This window comes from Miscanthus floridulus, chromosome 16 (genome assembly GCF_019320115.1).
Source record: "Miscanthus floridulus cultivar M001 chromosome 16, ASM1932011v1, whole genome shotgun sequence".
Classification (NCBI taxonomy): Eukaryota; Viridiplantae; Streptophyta; class Magnoliopsida; order Poales; family Poaceae; genus Miscanthus; species Miscanthus floridulus.
Window position 1 is genome coordinate 75,247,777 of NC_089595.1, and position 19,692 is coordinate 75,267,468.

The 19,692-nt window shown below is 47.1% G+C and overlaps 1 pseudogene; it reads left to right on the top strand.

Annotated features, from left to right (window-relative positions):
• Positions 1-2,131: 2,131 nt before the first annotated feature.
• On the top strand, positions 2,132-14,860 carry LOC136510851 (uncharacterized; annotated as a pseudogene).
• The last annotated feature ends 4,832 nt before the right edge of the window (positions 14,861-19,692 follow it).

A 19,692-nucleotide genomic window follows, 5' to 3' on the forward strand; every position in this document is an offset into this window, starting at 1 on the left:
ACCTCACCAAGATGCTCCAGGACCTGTCCGCGGATATGGCGACCATGAAGGCCGACCTGGCATCCCTGAAGGACAAGTCGAGCTCTTCCTCGACGGGTGCCGGGCCCACCGACGGTAGCCATCACAACGACCGGCCGCCGCGGTTCCAGAAGATGGACTTCCCGTGCTTCAACAACAAATTCAATCCGCTGATCTTCATCAACCGATGTGAGTCCTACTTTCACCAACAGAGAACCATGCCGGAAGAGAAGGTCTGGATGGCCTCGTTCAATCTTGAAGACGTGGCCCAGCTGTGGTACATCCAGCTCCAGGAGGATGAAGGCATGCCGCGCTAGGGTCGATTCAAGGAACTCCTCCATTTGTGGTTTGGCCCTCCTCTCCGATCGGCCTCCCTGTTCGAGCTCTCGGAGTGCCGGCGTACCGGGACGGTGGAGGAGTACTCCAATTGGTTCCAAGCACTCCTTCCCCGCGCCGGCTGGCTTGACAAGATCCAACGGGTCCAGCTCTACACCGGCAGCCTCCTTCCGCCTCTGAGTCACGCGGTGCGCATCCACAACCTCGAGACACTCGCCAACACGATGAGTTTGGCGCGCCAGGTGGAGCTCATGGAGATCGACAGGCAGGCCCAGGCCCCGGCTTGGCCCACCGTGCGCGGTCTGCTACCATCGCCGCCGCCTCGCCCGGCTCTTCCCGCGCCGCCCCAGCAGCTGGCGCTGCCCACGCCACCGACAGGTGTCGACCAGGGACGCCGCGAGGGCAACCAACGGCGCCTCTCCACGGCGGAGCAGGCGGAACGTCATTGCCTTGGCCTATGTTTTAACTATGATGAAAAGTACTCTCGTGGCCATAACAGGTTTTGCAAGCGGATCTTCTTCGTCGACGGTGTGGAGATCGATGACACCAACGACGCCGCTGAAGCGGGGGACAAGGAGGCTCCCTGCTTCTCGCTGCTGGCCATGGCTAGCGTGTCCATGGCGGACACCATGCAGCTCGCGGTGGCACTGGGGGCCGCCTCGCTCGTCGCCCTCCTTGACTCCGGCAGCACCCACAATTTCATCTCCGAGGAGGCAGCGCAGTGGTCTGGACTACCTCTCCGTCAGTGGCCCCGCCTCACGGCCATGGTCGCCATGGTGAGAGGATCACCTACGTCGGCGTCATCCGCGACGTGCCACTGCTCATCGCCGGTGACCCGTTCCCGGTGGACCTCTTCGTCATGCCCCTGGCCGGGTACGACATCGTCCTCGGCACCAAGTGGCTCAGAGCGCTGGGGCCCATTGTCTGGGACCTGGCCAACCAGCGCATGTCATTCCAGCGCGAGGGCCGCACCGTCTCTTGGGCTGGCGTGCCCACCGTGGTGGGCCCCGCCTTGAGCGCCCTGGCAGCTGGCGAGCCCCTTCTGGAGGCCCTCCTAGACGCATTTGCAGGGGTCTTCGCCACACCGACCGACCTGCCCCCCAAGCGCGCCCACGACCACCGCATCTTGCTGAAGCCCGACGCGCAGCCGGTAGCCATATGCCCCTACCGGTACCCGGCTGCCCATAAGGACGAATTGGAGCGGCAATGTGCCGCCATGATTGAACAAGGGATCGTCCATCGCAGCGACTCACCGTTCTCATTGCTGGTCCTCCTCGTCAAGAAGCCCGACGGTTCATGGCGCTTCTGTGTTGACTACCGGGCCCTGAACGCGATGACGGTCAAGGACGCCTTCTCGATACCGGTGGTGGATGAGTTGCTGGACGAGCTCAACGGTGCCAAATTCTTCTCCAAGCTAGATCTGTGGTCGGGGTACCACTAGGTCTGCTTGTGGTCCAAGGACGTCCACAAAACAGCGTTCCGCACGCATGACGGCCTGTACGAGTTCTTGGTCATGGCGTTTGGACTCTGCAACGCGCCGGCCACATTCCAAGCCTTGATGAACGACGTACTCCGGCTGTTCCTCCGCCACTTCATCTTGGTATTTTTTGACGATATTTTGATTTACAGCAAGACATGGGCGGATCATCTGCGCCACCTTTGTGCTGTCCTCGACGAGCTCTGCCACCACTAGCTCTTCGTCAAGCGCACCAAATGCTCCTTTGGTGCCCCCACCGTCGCCTACCTCGGCCACATCATCTCCACTGTGGGCGTCGCCATGGATCCGGCCAAGGTGCAGGCCATTCGTGACTGGCCGGCTCCTCGCTCCGCCCGTGCTATTCGTGGCTTCCTCGGGCTCGCGGGGTACTACCGCAAGTTCATGCATAACTATGGCATGGTGGCCATGCCCCTGACTGCGCTTCTCAAGAAGGATGGCTTCTTGTGGGACGACGCAGCTGCCGCGGTGTTCTCGGCACTCAAGGCGGCGGTCACGTCGGCCCTGTAACACCTCGGGTGTTAGCCTTGCATAACTTGACTTGCATAACATGGGCATGATCATCACGCATTCATAAACAAGCATTTACCATTGAAACATTTGATTGAAACGTCTGCAACATTTGCTTGTTATCGCATGTTTCATTATCATATGCAACCTTTCTCGTTATTTCATGTCTCCATGTGTATATGCAAATGATCATGAATGAACACATGTACTTGGTTAATATGAGTCACCAAAAATCTTTTGGCAATGCTTAGGTTCACAATTAGAGCATTGTTCATGAAAGTCACTTTTCATAATCAAGCCTTTTAAGTCATGGTTCATGTGATTACTTTAAATGGCCCTATGAGTGACTACTATATGAAATGATTGAATGACCTTGCAAATTGCTTAAACATGCTTAGGATATCATCATGAACAACTTTGGTATTTAGGGCTAGGGCTAGTTTGGTCATTAAGCCATGCTTTGATAGGTATCATCATTTAAAAGTGACATGTTTGACCAAAGTTGAACTAGGTGTTAGAAACCTTGCATGGAGGAGATTACTAAAGCAAAGTTGTAGTATTTGACATAAGGAACAACTTTTATTTTTAGGTCATGGACTAAATTAGCTTCTAACATACTTGAATTGGGATCACAAAAATCAACAAATGACTTTTTCAACACTTAACGAATTTTCTAAGTCCTTGATTGACTGACACTCTGACAGGCCTATGTTGGGGGTGATTTTTCTCAGTCTCGGTTGAGAATTGGAGCATGATCCTTGAACGAAAGTTGTAGCTGGTACATTAGACTTCAACCTTGGTGTACTAAGTTTTTGCTGAAAGCCATTGGTAACGAAGTTGTCATCGTTGCAATACTCGCTGTCAGGCTAATACGCGCACGACTGACGAACTGAATCAAGCCGTTCGATGGCCGATCGGCGCCAGAACGCGAACGCCGTGAGTCCGCGGCGACGGCCGCGCGTCGCCAACGCCCTGATCACGTAGGCCACGACGCGCCTGGGCGTGGCCTTAACCCTGCCAGCGCCTGCCCGAGCCATCCCACACCCATTTTTCAGTTTCTCGGCTCTCCTTCGCCGTTCGCAGCGCCCACAGCAGAGCCGCCTCGACACCGTAGCAGTTGTCGGCGTCAGTGCCGATGATAGCCCGTCCTCGCTGCTCCTCCGCCACCGCCACAGCTCCACCACCAGCCCAGCAACCCACTGCCTCCTCCCGTGGCCGCTGATAGCCCTCGGTAAGTGCCAGAGCCGTGCGCGAGCTCACCGGAGCTCCGCCGCCACCTCCGTCGCCGTGGCCACGTCACCACCGTCCACTGCAGGCCACTAGAGCGCGCGCATTAGGTCCCTTGTAGTCCAGCGATGCTCGTCTGAGCTTTAGGTCACGCCACCGAGGTAGTCACCGGCGTACCGCCGTTGTCCCGCCTCACCGAGCCACCATAGCCGCCGCCGTCATCATCAGCGTCGACGATAGGGCCGGCCAAGGGGTTCATTAGATGCGCCAGGTCGCGTAGGTTGCTCGGTGAAGATGTCACCACCGGCGAAGCTCGCCGTCGACGAGCCGTAGCCGTGCAGTGCCGAGCAGCGCCGCTGCTCTGTTCGTGGCTCACTGACATGTGGGTCCAACTGACGCGTAGGTCCCACCGGTCAGCAACAGCAGTGTTGAGGGCTAGTTCAAAAATTCCAGATTCAAGTGTGATTTGTGATTTTTGTATCTTCAGTTTGGTAGCTCCTAAATTTGTGAAATAAATTTGGTAGTGCTCCTTAGGAAGTGTAGTATTTAGGAAAAATATGTTTTTAACATTTACAGTAGAAAATTTTGGAGATTTAAATAGGGATTTGAATTGTGCTTTTGAATGCATTCAAATTTGTTTATTTTATATCTAGAGTTCCTGTGCTCCAAAATTTATGAAAGTTTTGTGGTAAGCTAGTATTAGCATGTATGAACTCTGGTAAAAATTTGAGGACTAGTGCATGTGTAGATTTATAGTTATAGATTTTTCTTTTATGAATAGTTAATCCTTGCATGAATTTTTATACATTATTTATGAGTCCAAAATTCATGAAATTTTTTTGAGGTAATCCTAGTACCATATGGATGCTAATAAAAATAGAAAATCTGTTCTTGACACTTTTCAATGGGGTTTTCCATTTATGCTATTTCAAGCCTTGCTTCCTTGTCATTTTTGTATAAGATGTTCTACTTAGTAAAATGACATGAAATTTTTATAGTAGTCCTTTGATAGCATTAGTAAGGCATTGTAAAGTTTTGAGAATTTATGAAGTACATCTGATATATGTTTATTATTTAACCTAGATATCTAAATAAAATAATAAAGGCAATTAAATAAATAGTTTGGGCTTCACCATTATATTATCTAAAATGTATTTAGTATGCTTAAACTGTTGGTAGATTCTATGTTGTCAAATTTTGAATGATTACATGAAGTAGAAGTATCGTTACTTTATATTGCATTTTGAATAGTTTCTGGATAAATTCTGTAGTTTGAGGAGTTGCGTGTTGAAACTGATGTGTACTGTAAAAATGGTTAATAACAAAGTCGTAGAGAATTTGATAAGCTTTCCAGGAAGTCTAGGATCACTGAATTTGGATTAGTAGAACTCCAGTTATGAGTAAAACAAATTGCTATTGTTTTGTGGCATAGTCAATGCATTGTAGAAAGTAGTTAATTAATAATCGAGAAGAGATATGCACCTACTCAATAGACATGATGCACTTGTTAATATATATGCATTCGTAATACTTATGCCATACTCATGCATTTAGGATCGGAGAAAGAGATCACGTTGCTAGAATTCGAAGAAGCAGAGGAAGGGAACCCACGGGAGGATCCGCAAGCCGCAGCTCCTGAAGGCATGGAGCAGAACCCTGAAGAGCTTCTAGAGTGTCCTGACCACCGCCCTACTTCTTTTCTATGAGGCAAGCCCCGGAGCATTATAAGTCTCCCAGTAATTTACAAATATTTACTTACGTATTTATGATTGATGCATTAGGTTATAAGAGTTGAATGAAACCACTTGATGCATGTAAATTCCTTGTCCAGATATTAACCCTTTAATCGGTATAGGTCTAGGATCGAATATATGCTTAGCCATGCTTAGACCGGTAGAAGTTGGGTGATGTCCTGTCACCTGCGAGATGTAGGTGGATACCGGAGCATGGTTAGCTATATCTGCTATCGTGGAACAGAACCATGGGGTAAAAGTAAATCGAGACCGGACGGGAAGTCGATAGAGAAGCAACAAGACATGGAGGTCTTGGGTGTGGATTTATCCCCGTCTGTGTCGATTAAGGACCATACCATTGTTGGTGCTTCTGACAAGATTGAACGCATGCCTCTCACTTAGCTGGCCGGATAACTCGTTCCAACCGCGAAGCCAAGTAATTCAACTCAGGCCGAGAACCATTCTGTTGTGCGCTCCTTCTGGGGATCGATCAGACTGAGCCCAAGGGTAGGCTTGGCCTGAGCATCCTGGCATCTGGTGTTCCAGATTGTGCGGCATAGTACGGACTTGCGAAATGTGTACTGGAGTTGTACCAAAGGTGACCTAAGGCTATCGTGGCTGGTAGACCTAGGTTTGTGTTAGGAATAAATTCCTAGCTGGTTGAAATTGATTCGAATCGCCGTCCCTCCCGGATAGCAAGAAACTTGGCTAGTCCCAACATTGTAGCAACTGTGTTATAAAACATAATGGTTCGGATGAATATGGAATTACAATACCTGCTATGGTTACTATTGTATGCTTCTAAATGATATACCGCATGCCGCATGTTTGGCATAGGATAGTTGCTAACCTAGAAATGGATAGTTATAATTAACCTGGTAAAGAATTGTAACTGTACCATGATTCAATTGCTTTTACGCAAAAATGTTGTCGAGTTACGTCCACTTATACAGCCTTGCATAATCCTTGAAGTCATTTTATTTCTGGTTCATGACGGGTAAGTCTAGCTGAGTACCTTCTCGTACTCAGGGTTTATTTTCCCATTGTTGCAGATGGCACTGTGTATCATGGGTATTGCAAGAGTTGCTTCTATCCCGCTGTGGATGAGGAGTAAGCCTTGGGCAGGCTTCTTTAGTAATTCCTATCTTTGCTTTTGTGGACCGTGATCTGGCTTGGCACTATATCAAACTATGTTGGAAACTTTATCTTCGAACTTATTTGCTTCTGCTTTATTTATCAAACTCGGTTTGTAATAACTTTTATTCATACTCTGATGATGAAAAGTATCTGTGAACTTTATGTAATATGTGGCATGTATGTTGAATCCTGTACGATCTTGGTTGTTGTAAATTGTTTATCGAGACCCGTCGTGGTACTCGACGGATTACCGGGTTTATATGGGTTCAAGTATGACAGTGCGACCGCTTGCGGATTACCATTGTACTTGTATTCTTATAAATTGGTCGGTTCTGCGACAGCTGGTATCAGAGCAAGATTCAACGTTAATTGTCACAAGTGTATTTAAAACAAAAGTTTTTGTTTTCCAAAAACCCATCTCTAACAACTAATAGTTATATAATAGGTATTTGAAATCTAAAGTGTGCCAATGATCACTTTCCTTATGCCCAAATTAAGGACTATTAGGTGGCTATTTAAGTACTAACATGGGGTTTTTACTTTGTCGTCCATACGACGTGCTATAGTATGGATGCCATTCACTTGAGTGGTAATGTATGGATCAAATGCCTCTACGCCAAGGTAAGATGATGAGTGTATGACCGCAAGATGTGAGAGTGCGGTCGGGAAGAGTTAGCTTTGGTACGGCTATGTATGCATGCTTGCATGTGTATATAGTACGTATTTAATTGTGGGTTTAAATTATTGTCGGGTAGATTGATACGGAAGTATATGTATGGGTATACATATATGGAAGTATTTACAATTACATTCTGCATATTTCATTATGGGTTTAGGGCTGAAATGAAATTTTATGCAGGTACACTAACAACGAAACGTGTAGCTCGACTAGTTACGCTATTTATGAGAGAACGTATGTATACCACCGTGTCTACCGTTAGAAACAAATTTTTCCTAAGTTTGTGAGGACGTACGGCACGAGCATGCATCATGTTAAATTGCCATTCACATAACTACATTGTTCCTCCCCTTATAAAATTCTTACTTGGTTATGTAACTCTTATCCATTATGTCATTGTCTCACCAAAAGGTACATATTAATGGTGCAGATGGCACGCACAAAGCAGACTGCTCGCAAGTCCACCGGAGGCAGAGCTCCCAGCCGTCAGCTTGCTCCACATACCCATCAACGTCACACGTTCCTTAGAGAGTTTGGGATGCCTACACTCTTATGGAGAGTGCTCAGCTATGTAGGCTATCCTGATGGAATGGAACCCCGCTACTTCTAGGCGAATGAGCAGTTGAGAGAAGGTCTTTTAGTTACTGTGGAGGTCATTGTTCGTCCCCTAGGTGACGATTCTAAGTGGACAGGTTGATGTTATGAGTCAACTGGTAGGACTGCTGAAGAAGCAGCTGGCAGGGCAGCCTTTGGGATCCTGAGGGATATCATGGATCGTTTTCCTTAGGAGCTGGTAGCCGCTTTGGCTGGAGTATTTCTGAGGGGCAACCCCTCCACTGACTCATGGTAGCAGGCAAGAGGAAGATCTTTGGAGATTGGTGCAGCCGAAGGGCAGAACAGTGATAACCCTTCCATGAGCGCCATGTTCGTAGTGATGAGAGTGTTAGATGGAGTAGAAGGTAGCCTCAGACGTGTGTCTGGTGCTCTTGGTCATGCCCGCGAGGACCGACGTCAGCTTCAGAGGGAGCACGATGCCGAGATTGAGAGGCTCACTGAAGAGATGACTCGTTTAACTCACCAAAGGAATGTAGCCTGGACCAGGGAAGATGTTCTGAGAGCTCGACAGTTTGAGCTAGGGCAGCAGCTGGCCAATGCGGAAGAATACAACGATAATCTGCATGAAGAGGTTCATCTACTGAAAAATCAGCTCCACCCTTATGTCCCACCTGGAGCTACAGAAATGGATCTAGAAGGGTACGAGGAAGGAGAAGAAGAAGTAGAGCCTGAAGAGGAAGTGGAACCTGAGGAAGGAGATGATTCTATGTCTGACCTCAATAGTGATCATGATGAGGATTAGATCACTTAGTACTTGGTGGAAAGTCTTATGTATCACCTTTATTCATGTAATGGACCTGTAGTTCGAATTCGGTATTAGTAACCTGACTATCATGTAATGTTGATCAATCGCACGTTTGGATGAACATTAATGCAATTCCAGTCCTTTGTCAGTAATCACGATTAAATTTGCATGCGTTACGAGCACGATAAGTGGTCAAATTGGTGATGTCATGTTGCGAGAATGAATTGTTATGCCTATGTTTTTATTGTAATTTTGAGAATTTTCTCCAGTAATTTCAGTTTGGCATGAGTACCTAATTCATCTGCAATCTCTTGGCATCAACTAATAATCGCTTATTGTTGCAACTTCGCAGATGACGCGCACCTGTGCTGGAGCTGGTGGCAGCCAAGATGGCAACCATGATGACTTGCCACCCCCACTGCCACCGTCTGCTCAGGAATTCTTTACCTAGTTCCTGGGGAGCCAGAGGACAATGGAGGAAGCTTTGCGCCTCATCGCGCAAAACACTGCTCGTGGCCACCCACATCAACCAGGGGCCGAGCCAAATCAGCACAGTACATTTAAGAAGTTTCTGGATACGAAGCCTCCAATCTTCAAGGTGGCTGAGGAACCACTGCAGGCCAATGAGTGGCTAAATACCATTGAGCAGAAATTTTGTCTGCTAAGGGTCACAGAGCACCTAAAAGCTGAATATGCTTCTCATCAGCTGCAAGGACCAGCAGGAATCTGGTGGACGCACTTCCTATCGTCTCTACCTGCTAATGTGTGAGTTACCTAGGAACAGTTCAAGCTGGCTTTTAGGGGACACCATATTCCCCCGGGCCTGATGCACATGAAAGCCGCTGAATTTATGAGGCTCACTCAAGGAACGAAGTCACTCATAGAATATATGCACGCATTCAACAACTTGTCAAGATATGCTCCAAGTTTCGTGGATACTGAAGAGAAAAAGATAGAGAGTTTCAAGTGAGGTCTGGGTACTAAACTTATGAAGACTATGGCAAATTCTAGGTGTGCCACATACAATGAGTTTATTAGTGATGCCTTGACCCAAGAAAATCACAACAACATGCATGCAGTTGCCAAGGGTCGCAAGAGGGCATATGAGGCCGGTGCCTCTGGATCTTTCTAGTCGAAAGCGCCTATCATAGCTAGGCCACAATTCCGTCCACCTGCACCCAAGTTTAGGCCTCCACCACTGAAAGCTCAGAATAATAGGCCATAGAAACCATTCCGTAAGGCGTTCACTATTGCCTTACCAAAAGGAAATGGTAATCAGGACAGCTCCACTAGATTCAGAAGTAATCAACCATGTTTCAACTGCAACCAACTGGGTCATTGGTCCAAGGAATGCCCCCACCCCAAGAAGAATAGCAACCAGAATCAGAATAATCAGAGATAGGCGAATGCTAGGGCACGTCAGGGACAAGTGCATTATACCACTGTGGAGGAAGTGCCCACCGGAGAAGTTGTCACGACTGGTATGTTTCTCGTCAACAAGCATCCCGCTGTTGTTTTATTTGATTTGGGAGCTTCTCATTCATTTATGAGTCAAGCATTTGCATCTAGACATGATCAAGAAATAATTGAAGTAAGCAAAGGGGGTTTTAACATAAGTTCAGTAGGGGGAACTGTTACTACCAAAAAGATAGTCAAAAATGTACTCATCTCGATACAAGGGAGGGAGTACACAACAGATTTGATAATATTGCCGGGGTTGTCGATAAGTGTAATCTTAGGCATGAATTGGATGAAGTATCATGGTGCTCTTATTGACACTAGCACCCGTACTATCATGTTGAGAGAACCCACGGGAGGAAATGCTTTTCTAGTACCACTCTCCCGCGATTTCGAACCCCAACATTTAGCCTATGCTACCCAAACCACCACAATATGTGATATCCCCGTGGTTTGTGAGTTTCCGAATGTATTCCCAGAAGAATTACCAGGTCTACCACCAGATAGGGACGTGGAATTTAAGATTGAATTAGTGCCAGGTACCACACCCATATCCAGAAGGCCCTATAGAATGCCACCCAATGAGTTAGCAGAACTTAAGGTTCAATTGCAAGATCTATTGGACAAGGGTCTTATCCAACCTAGCTCATCTCCGTGGGGATGCTCAGCCTTGTTTGTGAAAAAGAAGGATAAGTCACTGAGAATGTGTGTAGATTACAGACCACTCAATGCTGTGACCATCAAGAATAAATATCTGTTGCCCCGCATCGACATCTTGTTCGATCAGCTAGCGAAGGCAAAGGTATTCTCCAAAATTGACTTGAGATCAGGTTACCATCAGATAAAGATCAGACCGAAGGATATACCTAAAACTGCTTTCTCTACTAGGTACGGCTTATACGAGTATTTGGTTATGTCTTTCGGACTAACAAATGCTCTAGCCTGAGTAGGAGACGCGAAGGGAAGGGATGGGGAACCGATACCGATGGTTCTCCCGCGCCCCGCGCTGGACCATCGCCCACCTAATTTTTTTCCGCGGATGGGGAGGCTTCAAGTCACGGCAGGAGAGGAATAACCGCAAAATAAAAAGAAAGTGAAATCCATGGGTGCCAATTAAACTTTTTTTTTGCGGCGAGCTATTTATCTATGAACTTTTAGGGGTTGTTTGGATCTGACGTTTTCTCAAAACTAGCCTCCATAAAACCAGTTTTACTGTAACTACCTCTAAAATTGGCCCGGTTCATTTCGCTGAAATTTGGTTTTTTGCTAATATTTATGCTGATTTGTTGGGTTTGTTCACTGAAAAGTACTGCTGAAGTAAAATGAACAAGTCAATTATGTTTGATCTCCCAACTAACCCATGTACAAAATATAAACTCAGTTTCCATAAAACAAGAAAACTGTGGATTAGTATTATTAGAATTGATTTTCGATAACCACGATCTCGTATAGCCGCCGCGTGACAGTGGCGGGCCCAGCGGGTAGTCCAGGTAGGCCCAGGACTACCCTAGAATTGGGTCGAAATTTCTTTGAGTACTCTGCGCAGTTGAAAATTTGGCCCATTACTCATCTCTCCCCGTGACCCTGTCTGCGCACTGCCGCACTCTCCGACTCTGTCTGCGACTCTACGCGAGCGAGGCAGCGAGCGGCCCTTCCCGAGTCCTGACGGCTGGCCGTGGCCGCCCCACCGGCCTCCCCTCCCCTGGCCCTGCGGCTCCGCCTGGCCGGCAGCCGGCAGCCCCACCCCGCCAACCTGCGCCCGCCACTCCGCTCAACCTCCGCGGCTCCGCCAGGCACCAGATCCCACATCCCAGTCCGCGTCCGGCGTGCGGGCCGTGGCGTGCCAACTGCCAACGCCGGCCAGCACAGCAGGCAGCTCGCAGCTCCGCAGCAGCGCAGCTGTCTACGCCGACCAGCGCAGCGCCCGTCCGCCCGTCCCATGGACCTAGACCCTGGTGGCCTCTGTCTCACTGTCTGTCCTGGACGCAGTGACGCACACGCATTGCCTCTGCCTGTCTGCCAGAGTGTCTGGTGAGTTTCTGTTTCTCCACAGCTTTCTCCAGATGGCCAAATCTCATTCTTTTATGTAGTTATAACTTATAAGCTTTGGGGTTTGGAAATTGGAAATTAGAAATTAGACTGTAAAGGCTTAGAAATTGTCAATTGTGGATATATTGTCTGTGAGTCTAAAATTTCTTGTCATTTTTCAGAAGGCTTAGGGACTGTAGATCTATCATCTGTGAGCCTAGAATTGAATGGAAATTGTTGTAATTTTTCAGAAAGTTGAGGCACGAAGAAATCAAATATAGCATTTCTTTTTTAGAAGCATGAGGCAAAAAAAGTTGCAACTTGTGCTCCACCAATTCCAGCTGTTGATGAAGAGCAGTCTATTCCTGTTGTAGAAGATCCTCTAATTGTGAGTGATGAAAGTGTTATCGTAGTTGTGGATGAAGGGACAGAAACACCTAGAGTAACACATACAGACACAGATCCTACTAGAGATAATGGGTCAGATGAAGTTGAAGAAGAAGAGAAAGAAGAACCGCCTCCGGCCGCTGATGTTGATTCCCTTGAGCATGACCCGGGACTAAGGAGTCCTATTTCAACCTTTGATGTGAATGAACAAGATTCTATCAGAAGAAGGTACATTTTAAAAGGCCCCTGTCATCTTTATGCCTATAATTATCCATCCAGAAAAATCTATGGTAAAGATCGCTGCTTTAATTTTGTTTGGTTTCATAAGTACCATTGGATTGAATATAGCGTAGAGAAGGATGCAGCATATTGCTTCTATTGTTATTTGTTTGGTAAGGAAAGTGGAAAATTTATTACGGATGGTTGGCATAATTGGAATATGGGAACTATATCACTTGACAAACATGAGTCTTCAACTTTACACAAGTTTGCTCAAGAGAAATACAGCTTATTTGTGAAAAAGGGTACAAAAATTGATACTGTCATTGAGAAGGTGTCAGAAAAAGATCGAGTTGATTACAAGGCTAGGTTGACTTATTCACTCAGATGTTTGAGATTCCTTCTGCATCAAGGATTGGCTTGTCGTGGGCATGATGAAACTGAAGAATCTAACAACAGAGGGAACTTCCTTAAACTCTTGAATTGGCTTGCAGGAAATAATGAAGAGGTGCACAAAGTGGTTCTGAAAAATGCCCCAGGTAATTGCATTTTGACCTCCCCTCGCATACAAAAGCAAATTATTAGATGTTGCTCTGAGGAAACCACTAGATACATACTTGAAGAACTTGGGGATGACTACTATGCAATTCTAGCTGATGAATGTAGTGATATATCACATAAAGAACAATTGGTTGTTTGTTTGCGTTATGTTGATAAACGTGGAAGTGTTTGTGAAAGCTTACTTGGAGTAGTTCATGTTCCTGGCACCACTTCTTTGGAACTTAAAACAACTATTCAATTTTTACTCACTAGTCATCACTTGAGTCTTAGTTCTTGTCGTGGGCAAGGATATGATGGAGCTAGCAACATGAAAGGAGAGGTTAAGGGGCTAAAAACACTGATAATGAAAGAGTCCCCTTCTGCTTATTATGTGCATTGTTTTGCACATCAACTCCAATTAGTGCTTGTTGCTGTTGCCAAGGGAGATATTGGGGCTAGTACTTTTTTGCTCAAGTTTTACGCTTGCTGAATATTGTTGGAGTTTCTTGCAAACGCCATGATATGCTTCGAGATGTTAGAGCACGAAAATTGAAGAAAACACTTGAGTTGGGTGAAATAGAAAGTGGAAGTGGGTTAAATCAAGAGATGGGATTGGCTAGGCTTGGTGATACTAGGTGGGGTTCTCATTATAGAACTGTTTTGCATATCATTGACATGTATTCTACCATTCAGGAAGTACTCATAACTCTTGGAAAGGATCCCACACAAAGAGATGATTGGCCAAACATATATGCTATGGTTCTGACTTTAGAGTCATTTGAGTTTGTTTTCAATGCCCACTTGATGCTTGTGATTCTTGGGTACACAAATGAGTTGTCTCAATCTTTGCAAAAGAGAGACCAAGATATTGTTAATGCAATGACACTTGTTAGTGTGGCAAAGACAAGGTTCCAACAATTGAGGTCTGATGGGTGGGAAGATTTCTTAGAAAAGGTTAAATCATTTTGCATCAAATATTCTATTGATGTTCCTGCAATGGATAGCAAATATGAGCCTCATGGAAGATCCCATCGCTTTTATCCTGTACAAACAATTGATGATCACTATAGAAGAGAAGTGTATATTGGTATTATTGATAGAATTCATCAAGAGCTTGAGAATCGGTTTGATGAGGTTAGTAGGGAGTTGCTTATTTGTATGTCAGCATTGAATCCCTCCAATTCATTTGTCTCATTTGATGCTAAGAAAATCCTTAAGCTTGCAACTTTTTATCCCAAAGATTTTTCAAGTTCTGCTTTGAGGACACTTGAAATTCAACTTGGCACATATATTAAAGATGTAAGAATGGATGATAGATTTGAAGGACTGAACAACCTCGGTGAGCTCTCTAACAAGCTTGTTGACACTAAGAAACATGAATTTCATAGTTTGGTATACTTAGTCCTTAAATTGGCATTGATCTTACCAGTGGCGACAGCAAGTGTTGAAAGAGTATTCTCTGCATTGTGTTTAGTGAAGAATAAGGTGAGAAATAGTATGAGTGATAGGTTATTGAATGATTGTTTGGTTACCTTTATTGAGCGTGATATATTCTCCACTGTAAGCGAGGATGACATAGTTCATGCTTTCATGGCAATGAGAAAGCGCAAAGCAAAAGCCTTGAACTAGAACTTGTATTGTAATCTCTTATTTATGTAAGACCTTATCTTATGTATAATCTATTTGTGCAAGTTTTGGATCTATTTATATAAGTTTTGAACCTTTCAATTGTATTATCTCAATTTGGTTAATTTATAGCTACTTTATCCGAACTTTTTCTTTGAATTTTGTCGTGTTGCACAATAAATTTTTTGACTAGGACTACTCTGGTTTTAAATCCTAGGTCCGCCAGGGTAATTTTTTTCGCAGTCCCGCTTTCGCGCTAAGCAGGTTTGGCCGCCTATGCAAGATATAACCACGATCAAGATCGGATATGGTCAAGCAGCGCCACTTGCGAGTATCTGAGTCCAAACCTATTTTTAATAAAGCTCACGCTAACTAACTAACAAACTCAAAACTGGTTTTCCTAAAATCTAGTTTAAAACTCATTCAGCTAAAACAGGTTTAGAAATTAGAGATCCAAACAACCACTTAAACTATAGGCACCGTAGGTCTATAGTATACGGGTGCATTTTTCCTACTCCCGGGAGTAATTACTCACACCTTCAATAAACCACATTGCGTATGTGTGCATACTCATTTATTAATTTGAGTATGTTTATATACTCATTTTATGATACTCTAAATCATACTACATGAAATTTTTTCAAACTAACCCATATTTTGTAACATATTATTTTAATACTATTATAGTAGTATACGATTATACTTATTTTATATACTCAATGCATACTTGCACTTGACATACATAGTACCCTAGATTATCCAGTATGATCATATACTTTGTCAACATACACTCCGTCGGTCCATATATACTCTAAATCTAGAGATATACACATGGGAGTAACTACTCCCTTGGAGTAGGAAATAATTTCCCTATACTTTATAAACAACCAATTAAACGGTAGGCACCGCAGGTCTATACTTAATAATAATACTGGCATAAATCTCATGATAAGTCCCAAAAGATTCATATTGAACTTCAATCGGAGTATTTATTTATCTACATAATCCAGCGCACATAGATTAAGTGCATGTTTGGATCTCATTTAGACTTTGGATTCTAGATAATGAATTTAGAATTTGGATAAAAAAATTAGGGTATTTAGATCTTAGTTTTCATTGTGATTACTGTATTTGTATAATAAAAAATTCTGAATAGTAGATTTAGGATGCATAGTTGGATTCTAGAATCTCATTCTACATACAAATGTTTGGATCATATTATCATTTTTCTACCTCATTCTCATTATTTTAGGAGATCGAAACAAGCCCTATGTGAGAGGGAGGAAGACGACTACAAATGACGGTTGTGCTTGTCAGTGGTTAGAGCATCTCCGAGAGTCTTTCTATAATTTATCCTCTAAATCATCATTTAGAAAATTATTTGAATAAAATTATTTTCTATATCCTTGTAACCTTTAACAAGTTTCTATATATTTTGCATACTCTAGGGAGTGATCCTCGCTCTTCATTTTTAACTAGCGAGAAATACGAAATAGATGTTGTCCATATTTGGAGATCCAGTTAAAGAAGCCATTTGTGGGGTATTTTTTCACCAAAATTTATATTCCTGTAAATTAGAAAATATATAAAGAGTCTTTTGGAGATGCTATTAATGGCTGCTTTTTAATATTTATTTACTATTTCTTTGAGCCATTAGATATCTTAAAAGAAAAAAAATTCTGATTCAACCCTTCCCAATCCTTACAAATTTCGGACATGCTTAGCTGGGACCTGGACTAGAGGGAGATTGCAGTAAGGTGGGAAATGAAAGAGGGAGAAGTATGACAGGGAGAAGTATGACAATGGCCTCATGAGGAAATTCCACTTTTTATGGGCCCAAAGATTTATTTCCGCAGAACAATCCAAGAAATTATACAAGGAGCTCAAATCCATTTTGTTATACCTCTGTTGACTAGATTTTTTGTTGTGAAACATGGTGTTTCGATTTGAGCTAATTATTTTTATGGCAACGTGCATGTGAATTGTTAATTTTGAAATTTACAGGCCTAGTTTCTTGAAGATGTTTATAGAGGTAATGTCATGTGCGGTCGCACATACGCCAGGCGCACAAGAGCCCGCGACGTGCGCCAGGCGGCCGAGCGAGCAACGGCCGAGCGAGCAGCCAGGGCGCAGGAAGGGCAGGCGAGTGGCTAGGAGGAAAGTTAGCCAGGTGATTAGTTGCTTCCTTGTTGGATTAGTCCTACAATCAAGGAGAGCCTTCTCCATCTGTTAGGCCACGGGCCATATATGCATGTACGCTGGGACAATTGAGATTAACGAAGAAGTTATCCCTAATCTCTCTTTCTCTCTTAAGCCGACGGCCGAGGGGCATAACCTCGCCGGCGTGACGGACGGCGGCTACGAGCTACGTAGCCGAGGTTCGGCCAGTCAGGGGTTTGAGGCCCTTGACAACCTGGTATCACGAGTCCAGCGAACTTCGCCACCTCGCTCCCGCTCCACCAGCCTATCCACCGCCGCCGCACCACCATCCTCACCACCGCCATCCCCGTCTTCCTCCACCGCATCCACCGCTGCCCAGCCGATCATGGGGGAACAAGCCATCGCCGACCTCACCAAGATGCTCCAGGACCTGTCCGCGGATATGGCGACCATGAAGGCCGACCTGGCATCCCTGAAGGACAAGTCGAGCTCTTCCTCGACGGGTGCCGGGCCCACCGACGGTAGCCATCACAACGACCGGCCGCCGCGGTTCCAGAAGATGGACTTCCCGTGCTTCAACAACAAATTCAATCCGCTGATCTTCATCAACCGATGTGAGTCCTACTTTCACCAACAGAGAACCATGCCGGAAGAGAAGGTCTGGATGGCCTCGTTCAATCTTGAAGACGTGGCCCAGCTGTGGTACATCCAGCTCCAGGAGGATGAAGGCATGCCGCGCTAGGGTCGATTCAAGGAACTCCTCCATTTGTGGTTTGGCCCTCCTCTCCGATCGGCCTCCCTGTTCGAGCTCTCGGAGTGCCGGCGTACCGGGACGGTGGAGGAGTACTCCAATTGGTTCCAAGCACTCCTTCCCCGCGCCGGCTGGCTTGACAAGATCCAACGGGTCCAGCTCTACACCGGCAGCCTCCTTCCGCCTCTGAGTCACGCGGTGCGCATCCACAACCTCGAGACACTCGCCAACACGATGAGTTTGGCGCGCCAGGTGGAGCTCATGGAGATCGACAGGCAGGCCCAGGCCCCGGCTTGGCCCACCGTGCGCGGTCTGCTACCATCGCCGCCGCCTCGCCCGGCTCTTCCCGCGCCGCCCCAGCAGCTGGCGCTGCCCACGCCACCGACAGGTGTCGACCAGGGACGCCGCGAGGGCAACCAACGGCGCCTCTCCACGGCGGAGCAGGCGGAACGTCATTGCCTTGGCCTATGTTTTAACTATGATGAAAAGTACTCTCGTGGCCATAACAGGTTTTGCAAGCGGATCTTCTTCGTCGACGGTGTGGAGATCGATGACACCAACGACGCCGCTGAAGCGGGGGACAAGGAGGCTCCCTGCTTCTCGCTGCTGGCCATGGCTAGCGTGTCCATGGCGGACACCATGCAGCTCGCGGTGGCACTGGGGGCCGCCTCGCTCGTCGCCCTCCTTGACTCCGGCAGCACCCACAATTTCATCTCCGAGGAGGCAGCGCAGTGGTCTGGACTACCTCTCCGTCAGTGGCCCCGCCTCACGGCCATGGTCGCCATGGTGAGAGGATCACCTACGTCGGCGTCATCCGCGACGTGCCACTGCTCATCGCCGGTGACCCGTTCCCGGTGGACCTCTTCGTCATGCCCCTGGCCGGGTACGACATCGTCCTCGGCACCAAGTGGCTCAGAGCGCTGGGGCCCATTGTCTGGGACCTGGCCAACCAGCGCATGTCATTCCAGCGCGAGGGCCGCACCGTCTCTTGGGCTGGCGTGCCCACCGTGGTGGGCCCCGCCTTGAGCGCCCTGGCAGCTGGCGAGCCCCTTCTGGAGGCCCTCCTAGACGCATTTGCAGGGGTCTTCGCCACACCGACCGACCTGCCCCCCAAGCGCGCCCACGACCACCGCATCTTGCTGAAGCCCGACGCGCAGCCGGTAGCCATATGCCCCTACCGGTACCCGGCTGCCCATAAGGACGAATTGGAGCGGCAATGTGCCGCCATGATTGAACAAGGGATCGTCCATCGCAGCGACTCACCGTTCTCATTGCTGGTCCTCCTCGTCAAGAAGCCCGACGGTTCATGGCGCTTCTGTGTTGACTACCGGGCCCTGAACGCGATGACGGTCAAGGACGCCTTCTCGATACCGGTGGTGGATGAGTTGCTGGACGAGCTCAACGGTGCCAAATTCTTCTCCAAGCTAGATCTGTGGTCGGGGTACCACTAGGTCTGCTTGTGGTCCAAGGACGTCCACAAAACAGCGTTCCGCACGCATGACGGCCTGTACGAGTTCTTGGTCATGGCGTTTGGACTCTGCAACGCGCCGGCCACATTCCAAGCCTTGATGAACGACGTACTCCGGCTGTTCCTCCGCCACTTCATCTTGGTATTTTTTGACGATATTTTGATTTACAGCAAGACATGGGCGGATCATCTGCGCCACCTTTGTGCTGTCCTCGACGAGCTCTGCCACCACTAGCTCTTCGTCAAGCGCACCAAATGCTCCTTTGGTGCCCCCACCGTCGCCTACCTCGGCCACATCATCTCCACTGTGGGCGTCGCCATGGATCCGGCCAAGGTGCAGGCCATTCGTGACTGGCCGGCTCCTCGCTCCGCCCGTGCTATTCGTGGCTTCCTCGGGCTCGCGGGGTACTACCGCAAGTTCATGCATAACTATGGCATGGTGGCCATGCCCCTGACTGCGCTTCTCAAGAAGGATGGCTTCTTGTGGGACGACGCAGCTGCCGCGGTGTTCTCGGCACTCAAGGCGGCGGTCACGTCGGCCCTGTAACACCTCGGGTGTT